Source organism: Mytilus trossulus, chromosome 3, assembly GCF_036588685.1.
Source record: "Mytilus trossulus isolate FHL-02 chromosome 3, PNRI_Mtr1.1.1.hap1, whole genome shotgun sequence".
In the NCBI taxonomy this organism is placed as follows: domain Eukaryota; kingdom Metazoa; phylum Mollusca; class Bivalvia; order Mytilida; family Mytilidae; genus Mytilus; species Mytilus trossulus.
In genome coordinates this window covers 32,809,285-32,820,292 of record NC_086375.1, presented here as the reverse complement: position 1 = coordinate 32,820,292, position 11,008 = coordinate 32,809,285, and the positions used below count along the sequence as shown (strand labels likewise).

Genomic DNA, 11,008 nt, shown 5'->3' with positions numbered 1-11,008 from the left:
TACACAATTACTTACAAGAGATGTTGTATTTATGATAAGGACTTTCTTTTTTGAATTTTCCTCTAAGTTCAGTATTTTTGTGATTTTACTTTGTACTATGTTGTACAACAACCGATGATGGTGCTATATATCTGTTACATTGATTGAACTTTTTCAAGAGGCTAAACCGGATAAGTCGCGTTCATTAGTAGAGATGGAATAATTCAGTGTAAATGCATTTGAAACGCCTGAATTCATTCAACTGAACATCCCTTTCCTCCTAATGAAATTCTGAGCCCGATAGTTTAATAGTTTCGGATAAGACACGCCATGCTTTACATGTGCTTACAGCACAGGGGGAGTTACTAACTATCTTCGATCTAACATTAATAGGAATAGAAGAGCCAGCGGTTATGACAATTGATCAATGGGACTTAATGGATATATAGCAAGGAAATGAACAGAGCAACACTCAGCCATGTGAAATTCTCTGGTATCTGACAAAAGATTTACAAATACTGATACCAAAGTTAAACGTATCATTCAAACATGGACATTCCTAAAAATTTCCCTTTTAAAGAAAGGAGCGAGTGTAACAGTAAATGGATTTATAGAAGGTATTATTTAATGCAAAAACAATATATTGGAAACTTTTTTTAACTGTCAATCATTAAAATATGCAAGGTGATAATGGTCTTAGCAAAAACAGGATAATCATGATTAAGAATGTTTAACTGTGCTATAATTTTTGTAGAAATTGTACATTAAAGCGTATTTCTTTTGGCTGTCACACAACTCTACAAAAAACCTTATATTACAGTTACTAACAAGAAATGTTGTACTATGCTGTACAACAATCAATGATGATGATATCTGCTACATTGATAGTAATTTCAATGCAGGCTATATAAGAGATGTGTTGTATATTAGTAGAAAATAAACTATTCAATGGAAAAAAAATGTAAATTTCTAAATAAATTCAAATAAACATTCAATCCACCATTTTCTACTTTAGAAAATGCCTGTACCAAGTCAGGAATATGACAGTTGTTATCCATTCGTTTGATGTGTTTGGACTTTTGATTTTGCCTTTTGATTTTGGATTTTCCTTTTGAATTTTCCTCGGAGTTCGGTATTTTTGTGTTTTTACTTTTGACTCCTATCGAAGTTTGAATACAGAGTCCAATTATTTGATAGTTTCGTAAAAGACACATCATTCTTTTTATATCCTCACAGTACAAGGAGTTACTAGCTTGATTTAACAATAGTTTCTTCATAAGAAAATGTCTGTACCAAATCAGAAATATAAAAGTTGTTATCCATTCGTTTGATTTGATTGAGCTATTGATTTTGCCATTTGATTACTGATTACAGACTTTCCTTTCTGCATTTTCCTTGGAGTTTAGTATTTTTGTGATTTTACTTTTTCTTTTAGTTTATGTTATATGAAATAGATCTGTGGGCGGTATTGTGTAGGGCAGCATTAGTATTGTGTTTAAGAGGAGATGTTTGAGTACATTTATTTTGCTTCCAGATACTTCCATCCTGTGATGCTTGATTTTGATGTCAATAGGTTTTTGTCACTATGATATATACCACAAGATCTCCTACCAATCATTTTCTATATGATAATGTATATACGAACCATACAATACAATACCAAATCTTAGCACACTATCCCTTAGATTGATAGGAGCTATATGTAAAAATGTTATTTGCATTTTTGTTTGGAGCCTTATAGTCTAACTGTCATTGAGAAAAGTAAGTAGACCAGCAAAACACTCACGAATGTTAAGGAGGCTCGAGGGTATACAAATTTCAGAAAAAAAATAAACACTTGTTTTTCATTACAAATTTTATTTATTACCTTTTGTAGTTGTTACTTTATCATATGGTACAAAAAAAATTCAAAGCAATAAATTCGTGTTGGCCCCAGATGACTTTTAAAATGTAAACATCATTGAAAAAGTTCCAAATTATCTCCCTTTGGTGGAAAAATGCCATTTTTTGGCTTTAAAATTGAAATATCTCTTTTAACTCATCGGTGACCTATATTTTTTAATATAACTTTGATAGATGCTGTACTTAAACTAAATTATTGTAAAATTTGAGCGATTTCTGTAATAAATTTCTTTTTTTATTTCGATATTACCTTTATTTCTCCTATTAGTTCAACAAAAAAAAAAACTTGTATGCTACTTTCGAAGGCAGATTGTGAGCGCAAATGAACGGTGACCCCATTTTTTTATTTTATTTTTCTAATAACTATAAGATAAAGTTCATTTATAGAAAAATATAGAGAAATCCTATATAAATGATTTAGACCCGCGAACCCCCTTAACAACATAATTATAGTTTTTAATATTAGCTCGAACAAATGGTTGAAATCTCAGCAGAAAGTTAATTGGAACTTTCTTATATGATATTTTAGTGGTAGTTATAAAGTCAATGGTTAGTCAACCAGATCAATTCGCACACACATGTTTTTCGTTTGGAAGTATAGATGGACTTTAGAAAAAAGCAATACCCAGGTTAAATATATGTCATCTTAAACACAGTTTATGTGTTATTACACATAGATGTAGTAATTAGTTATCCAAGGTACCAGACTTATAGTTTAATACGACAGACGCGCGTTTCGTCTACATAAAAGTCTAATCAAAATAGTGAGAAATCGAAAAGTATAACAAACAAAATAAAAACAAATATTTGCAGTCTTACCTCCATGGTCTGTTGGATGTGAATCATGATTAAAGACGATTGTGGATGGAATCCAGAGTCATATCAACTGACAACTTTTGCCTACTAAAAAGTTATTTCATAAAAATACCGAACTCCGAGGAAAATCCAAAACGGTAAAACCATTTTCAAATGGCAAAATCATAAGGCTCCAACACATCAAACGAACGAATATTACTGTCATTTCCTGACTTGGAAAAGGTAGTTGTTTATGTAGAAAATGGTGGATGAGACTTAGTTTTATAGTTTGCTAAACAAGCAAACGGACATAATTGGTAAACATGAAAAAAAAAGGATTACAGCAGAAAAGACTGGCATCAAAAATTATTTGCCTTTTCTCTACATGATGAAAACATGCAAAACGCAAAGACCAGAAAGTTGTAGTGTTTTCTTTATCAGCAATATTCTCAACATATAGTATATGTGATTTATGTCTTTCAGAATTGCACCATATGGAATGATGTAATTCAGTGAGCACCTTTTCACAACTGTAGAATCGTTGTATCATAATAACATTAAGAAGATGATCAAGAAGATACGTAAAGTGTCATACGCTCAACTAAAAATTGACAATGAGGTTCGGTTGAAAACTTTTACAGCAAAAGAGATTAATTCAGCTTCAAATTGTGAACTTTTTATTTCTATCTAGCAACATTTCAGCCGCAGCTGTAAACGGAGTATATATTTCCTAATATTCCATTTTCATTTTACCGACATTTGACTCCGGAATAAATATTTTTCATTAGGTTACCTTCTTTATGGTAGGACATCCTAGTACTCGGTCAAGCAAGAGCAATGTAAATAAGTAAATTCAAGATTTTAATCGGTACATTTTTTAGGGAAAGTTAGCTGTTTAAATGCTTTATATGCCTGACTAAATCTAGTAAATTTTGCCCTTAATTACACCGATCATAAATTTGATTTTACTTTAGTTTTGTTGCTCAAAATTGATTGAGTACCAGGATGTCCTACTACAAAAAAGGTAACATGTCGAACAGTTGTAGAACATGGAGCTTAAAGTTAGTAATATGAAAATGATCTTTTGATACGATATTCCCAGGTTTGTATTTCATATCATGATTTCCTTACTAGAGGGTTGCTGCTCACAAGGAAGCCGTTAAACCAAGAGTTCCAAATGGTGAAGTTGAATTCACTCTTTCGTAATCTTTATGAACGCCCTCTCGAGTTGGTTGGCCATTATAGAATATCCGTTTCATAGATGATAACGGATATGTATCTCATTTTGTAACTTCAATCCTATTCCTTTTTCACAAATATGACAGACCGAATTAGACAATTTACTGTGTGTGTACTAACATGAGCAACACGATAGGTGCCACATGTGAAGCAGGATCTGCTTATCTTTCCGGAGTACCTAATACCCCGGCCCCTTTCCGTTTCCTGTGGGGTTCCAGTTTCTTAGTCATTGATGAGTCTTATGTAGACGAAACGCGCGTCTGGCGTATGGAATTATAATCCTGGTACCTTCGATAACTACTTAGTCTCTACTATGTTGTGTCCTTTGTACTATTGTTTGTCTTTTTGTCTTTTTCATTTTTAGCCATAGTGTTTTCAGTTTGTTTTAGATTTATGAGTTTGACTGTCCCTTTGATATCTTTCGACCCACTTTTACAAATGTAGAACTGTTGTATCATAATAACATTAAGAAGATGATCAGGAAGAAACGTAAAGTTTCATATGCTCATCTAAAAATTGACAATAAGGTTCGGTTGAAAACTTTTACGACAAAAGAGATTATTTCAGCTGCAAATTGTGAACTTTTTATTTCTATCTAGCAACATTTCAGCCGCACCTGTAAACGGAGTATATATTTCCAATATTTCATTTTCATTTTACCGACTTTTGACTCCGGAATACATATTTTTCATTAGGTTACCTTCTTTATGGTAGGACATCCTAGTACTCGGTCAAGCAAGAGCAATGTAAATAAGTAGATTCAAGATTTTAATCGGTACATTTTTTAGGGAAAGTAAAATCACAAAAATACTGAACTCAGAGGAAAATCAATACGGAAAGTCCATAATCACATGGCAAAATCAAATAACAAAACGCATCAAAAACGAATAGACAAGAACTGTCATATTCCTGACTTGGTACAGGCATTTTCAAATGTAGAAAATGGTGGATTAAACCTGGTTCTATAGCGTTAACCCTCTCTCTTTAATAACAGTCTCATCAAATTCCGTTATATTTACATGATGCGTTAAATAAACAGTCACAATTAATAAAATAGTCAAAATATCAGTCATCATCGCATAACAATTTTAAAAGGGACAATTTAACAGAACACAAAAACATCTATCTACGAACACATGGATTGACTTGAGTGTCTGACGTCAGAAAATTTGTAAACGTCACATAAATTTGTCGTTCAATGTGCATACAAACAGTTTTAAAATTTACATAGGCAATGTAAGCATACAGAGTTAAAAAATCAAAAGTATGTAAGAACAAATTACAGAAATAGACAGAGATTACAACTAGTCCAAAAGTTACAGGTAGAATTTATGAGAATCCAAAAATAGTTAATTCCACTACGCGATTGAATGATTTTGACGTTTGTGGTTCAACGTATATAGTAATTCATAATAGAAATATATCATAATGACATATAATAGACCAAAATAATACTGACGGGATCTTTTAAAGTACCGAGTCACGTAATTAGAACAAAAGAAATACAAAGAGTCGCATATACAAAAAAAACTACAAAAAAATTAAAGCCAATACACACACATTGACGAGATGTATAAGTACCGAGCCACGTCAAACGGATATCACATAAAACCATTCAACAGTAAAAGTAATATTTATAATAGAACAAAGACAAATGAAAGAACAGTAAAAGATGTTGTTAAGATGATAAACAACATCAGTACGCAGAATCTATACATCAAGACCATCGTGTATTATTTGAGAAGTTGATACGGAATATTTATCAACAAGGTCTTGGTACCTTCCGATGAACTCTTTTAGAAAAAGGACGAGACGTTCTTTGACATACCCCTGGTTCATCAACTTTCTACTCAGACACTGATGACGTTTTACAAAGTCTGAGTATGAGCTGCAAGCTCTTGAATATCGAATAAGTTGGGAAATATATATCCCATATGCCGGTGAAGTTGGTATGTTGCTACTAAGGTGGGGGAAATTTATAATTTCAAAATTAAAATCGTCTCGTTTGTCATAGATTCTGGTACTGAGATGACTGTGTAAGTCAAATTCGAGATATAAGTCTAAAAATGAGGCGGAGGAAGCTTAACTGTTTAAATGCTTTCTATGCCTGACTATATCAGGCAATTTTCCCACTTAATTACACAGATCATATATTTGATTTTACTTTAAATTTTATTGCTCATAATTGACCGAGAACCAGGATGTCCTACTACATAATAGGTAACCTTGCGAAAAATTGTAGAACATGGAGTTTAAAGTAAGTAATATGAAAATGGTCTATTGATACGATATTTTGTATTTTATATCATGATTTCCTTACTAGAGTGTTGCTGCTCACAAGGAAGCTGTTAAACCAAGAGTTCCAAATGGTTAATTTGAAATCACCCTTTCGTTATCTTTATGGACGCCCTCTCGAGTTGGTTGGCCTTTATGGAATATTCGTTTCATAGATGATAACGGATATGTTTCTGATTTCGTAACTACAATCCTATTCCCTTTTCACGAATATGACAGACCGAATTAGACAATTTACTGGGTGTGTACTAACATGAACAACACGACGGGTGGCACACGTGAAGCAGGATCTGCTTATCTTTCCGGAGTACCTGATACCCCCCTTTCCGTTTTCGGTAGTGTTCGAGTTGCTTAGTCACGCGCGTCTGGCGTATTCAATTATAATCCTGTTACCTTCGATAACTACCTAGTCTCTCTTTTTCAATGTTGTGTTCTGTGTATTGTTTGGTTTTTTTTCTTTAGGGACCTACCATTTGAATTTTATGGGGGGGGGGGGGGGGGGGGGGGGGCTAGGATGAAAAATGTTGTCCTGCATTTTTTTTGGCTGTAATTTCTGTCCTGCCTTTTTATTTTTCACTCTGTTCGATCCTGCCTTTTTTTTTAGTTTATCCTGACTTTTTACCTAAATTGTCGTCCTGACTTTTTTTCCCAAGTGTCTCATCCTGCCTTTTTTTTTAATAAAAACTCCTGTCCTGCCTATTTTTTTCAAATTTCATCCTAGCCCCCCCCCCCCCCCCCCTAAAAATCAAATGGTAGCTCCCTTATAGAGCGTGTGTTACAGAACGAATGGTCGAACAGAATAATCACTTTAGGACGTCCGTCATTCAGCGGAGCTCTAATTATGGGAAAAAACAATCACCATTTAAGAGCAATAATACGCAGTTGTGTCACAATCGTTTCAGCCATATAATCATCTTTATAGATATTGTACTGTTGATATTTTGTTTTATCATATGTTTAGTAGTAAATACAGTAGTTTTGTATATTTGATAAATAGCCTGCTGTTTAATCCATATCCCGCAACTTTGATGCGCACCCTTTATCGCATACCCTTTATCACACCCCTATTTTTATTTATTTTTAAATAGTTAGTTTTGTTATTTTTTTTTTGTTTAAGAAATTTTTTCCTCAAAATAGGTCAATTTTTGGAATGACGTCATTGTTTGGTATGTGACGTCACGAACGTCAAGTTTTCATATTGTATGTGACGTCACGAACGTCAATTTTCATATTTTTTTGCACACTAAATGCAACTATAAAAAATAAAAAACACACCAATAAATACAATAATAAACAAAATATTTTTTAAACAACAGCACGCAAATTGTAAGGCAACCCAGGTGCTTCGGATAAGTTATTGAGCAGTTCTTTTAGGGCAAAGAAAAAAGTAAAACTGAAAGTAACCCAGTGCTATGGATCAGAAAACAGGTTATATAATATAATACTCTTCTGTTGAAATATATGATAAAGCGTATAATACATCGCAAAATCCGTATCACATGCCGTATCACCCTCGACCAATATCATCCCTCGGGCCTAAAGCCCTTTGGTTGATATTGATGTCTCGGGATGATACGACATATGATACGGATTTTTTTCATGTGTTATTTTCTATGTTATCAGTACTTCTTATATCTCCTATAAGAATTTACAAAAGGTTTCGATCATTTAATATCGATGTAGAGCTTTGCTCAATTTTTTTTTTTCTGTTTAGAGTTATTATTTATGTATAGTATATGTTGCACTTTGTAAATACAGCTGGTTCCCAAGCAACGCCTCTTTATGAAAGATATATAATTTTCATAGATATTTTGTTTTGTTTACGTACTATAGTTCCTAGATATTATTTCTATGTTTTATCTCATAGAGACATATCTTGGAAATGCAACCAGTATAAAAACACATAGTAGCGGTTAAAACTTAAATCCGAGGAAGGCCCATAGTGAAGGTAGGGATATATTAAAATTTAACTTAAATTTAAACTCTTGGAGATTCGGGGCATATAAATGTTACATTCCTATGTCTTGTTTTTAGTGGAGTTCGTGTTGTTTCTTATTTATTATTTATTAACTGTTGATGTAAATGTCTTTTGGTTATATGAGTCTTTGTTTACTCCTTGGTTTTGATTGTTATTGTCTTGACCTTTGAATAAAAAGAAGTGCATATAAATTTTCCATTCTAAGATAAGAATTTTTTTTAAAGTACGAGACTTCATTGTAAAAGTGGCACAGTTTTAGTCGCTAAGGAGGCTTCTATTGGATATTGCGTCGTCTATATATCTAGATGTGAGATTTATGATAGTTTTCGATATATAAGACACTAACTGCTTAGTCCAGTTTTCTATATTCTGTTTCGTGTTCTTTTATTTGTCTGTTTTTATTTTCTTTATAAGCCATGTCGTCGTAAGTTTATTTCGACTTATGAGTTTGAATGTTCCTTTGGTATCTTTCGCCTTTCTTTTACCCCTTTATTTGGAAAATCTCTGTTGATTATATTGTAGGAAACTGGACAAAGGAAGATCTAGATTTTAGAGCATTTTTTATCAGACATATGAATTAATCTTTTGTGGTTTTCAAGTAATAAGACGATTCATGTAACCCTTATTTTTTTATTTTTTTTTTGGTTTGTTGGCAGAAAATATGTACAAAACATGAAGTATAAGTTCAAGGGATAACACCATGTTTCTTAGTTGCTGTAGCTACAGTGGGCATTGGAAGTACTAGTATTAGATTGTCTTTCTGACATTGATCTGTAAATGATTCATGTTTTTGGCGTCAATTGTTAATTTTATAAAAAAAAAAAAAATCTAAATTTGACAGATAACGATAATGAACCCTCAGTGATGAAATAAAATACATGATTTTAAAATATTAAAGTAACCAAGTCACAACAGTCCCCATTTGAGTATGATCTTCAGAAATCTAATCAGAAGATACGCATGAATTTACTTTATGTTGCAAAAGATAAACCTTTACAATCAATGTCTTTTAAGTATTATCTCATATGATACTTAAATCATGTTACAAACCCACACTATCTGTCGAACTTATGATAGATAAGTTCCGGAACGATACTACTATTTCCGTCACATTTTCTAAAAATGATTATTTGACAATTTAAAAGTAACATTAGGATGTATGAAGATATGAACACATAAATTTTGTATGAACAATGGCGTATTCTGAATCAATTAAAAAGTCTCAGGACATTCTAGCTTGTGGATTATGTGAGACAGATACAAAAATAAAAGTAAAATGCATGGACTGCGATCTTTATGTGTGTCAAAAATGTACAGATAAGGTACATGCCAAGTTCAAAAATGCTGATCTCCATGACATTGTGGCTTTGAAGGACATTCATTCTCATACTGATGACACTGATGCAGAGTCTGACTTTAAACCAGTTAAATGTAAAGATCATAGGAAACAACTGTGCTGCATGTACTGCATAACATGTAATTTATTAGTTTGTCCCATGTGTATAGCAAAAACTCACCATTTACATCAAATGGAAGAAATACAACAGTTTTGTCAAAAGAAAGTTAAAAGAATGAAAAAAATGCAAATTAAGACTAATTCAAAAATGGAAAAGTTAATAGAAAATTCAAACTTAATGGCAGAAATTGAGAAATCAAGGTCATTTGAAATAGAGCAAAATATATTAGGAGAGGTAACACAAGCAAAGGAAGTTCAGTCAAAATGTTTGAGGTTACTTAAAGAACAAAAAGAAAAGACAGAAACGCATTCTGAACTGATGTCAAGGAAAGAATTGGAATTTGTACAAGATAAAAATGATATCACAACAGTTATACAACAAGTAGAAAATGAATACAAATTACGAAATACAGAAGAGTTCCTTGCGGCTGTAAGACATATGCATTCAAAATTGGATTCTATTGACAAGTCGACTAGTCAAAAATCGTTGAATTTGAAAATACAGCAATATATTCCTAACTATGAAATCCAAACCGAATCTAAAACAATTGAAAAGGAAATAAACTTTGAAATAAAGGCAAAATATGAATTAGACATGTCTCAATTAAGCAGTATAACCAGTGACGAGGATGGAAATATCTGGATCACCGACGGGAGGAAGCAAATACGAAAACTGCAGGTAAAAGAGGAAAGAATTAAAACAATAAAATCGATAAAAACTGACCATGGTGACGCTGAAATTAGATGTTTGAATAAAGACATTTTCCTCGCATCTTCTGCTTTACGACAAATCTGTCATTTGGCTGCCGATGGTTGGATACAAGTTTTGAAAGATCTTTCTCCTAGTATACCGTATACTCTTCATGTTACAAACATTGGTATCGTTGTTGGAATGGATTGTAGCTCTGTTAAGGACTCAATAGACATACCAATCATCATGAGGTTGGGATTTGATGGAAACATCATGAAGGTCTACACTAATCGTGAGACTCAATTACTCACAAGAGATGTAGTACTATGCTGTACAACAACCGATGATGGGGATATCTGCTACATTGACAGTACCTTTTTGGGAGGCTATAAAGGGGATGTAGTGTTCATCAGTCGAGATGGAATAATTCAATGGAAATATATTGGAAACGCCTTGATTCATTCAACTGAACACCTTTTACTCCTATTGAAGTGTTAAAAACGAAATCAGATAACTTTGTAGTTTCAGATATGTATCAAAATTCTTTCCATATTCTGACAGCACAGGGGAGCTTACTGACTATCTTAAATTTGACTTTACTAGAAATAGAAAAACCCGGGCTGATGACAATAGGTGTAAATGGGATGTTATGGATTAGTAGCACGGAACATAC

General features: G+C 32.8%; 1 pseudogene; it reads left to right on the top strand.

Annotated features, from left to right (window-relative positions):
* Positions 1 to 3,170: 3,170 nt before the first annotated feature.
* Positions 3,171 to 11,008, top strand: LOC134711278 (probable E3 ubiquitin-protein ligase MID2; annotated as a pseudogene).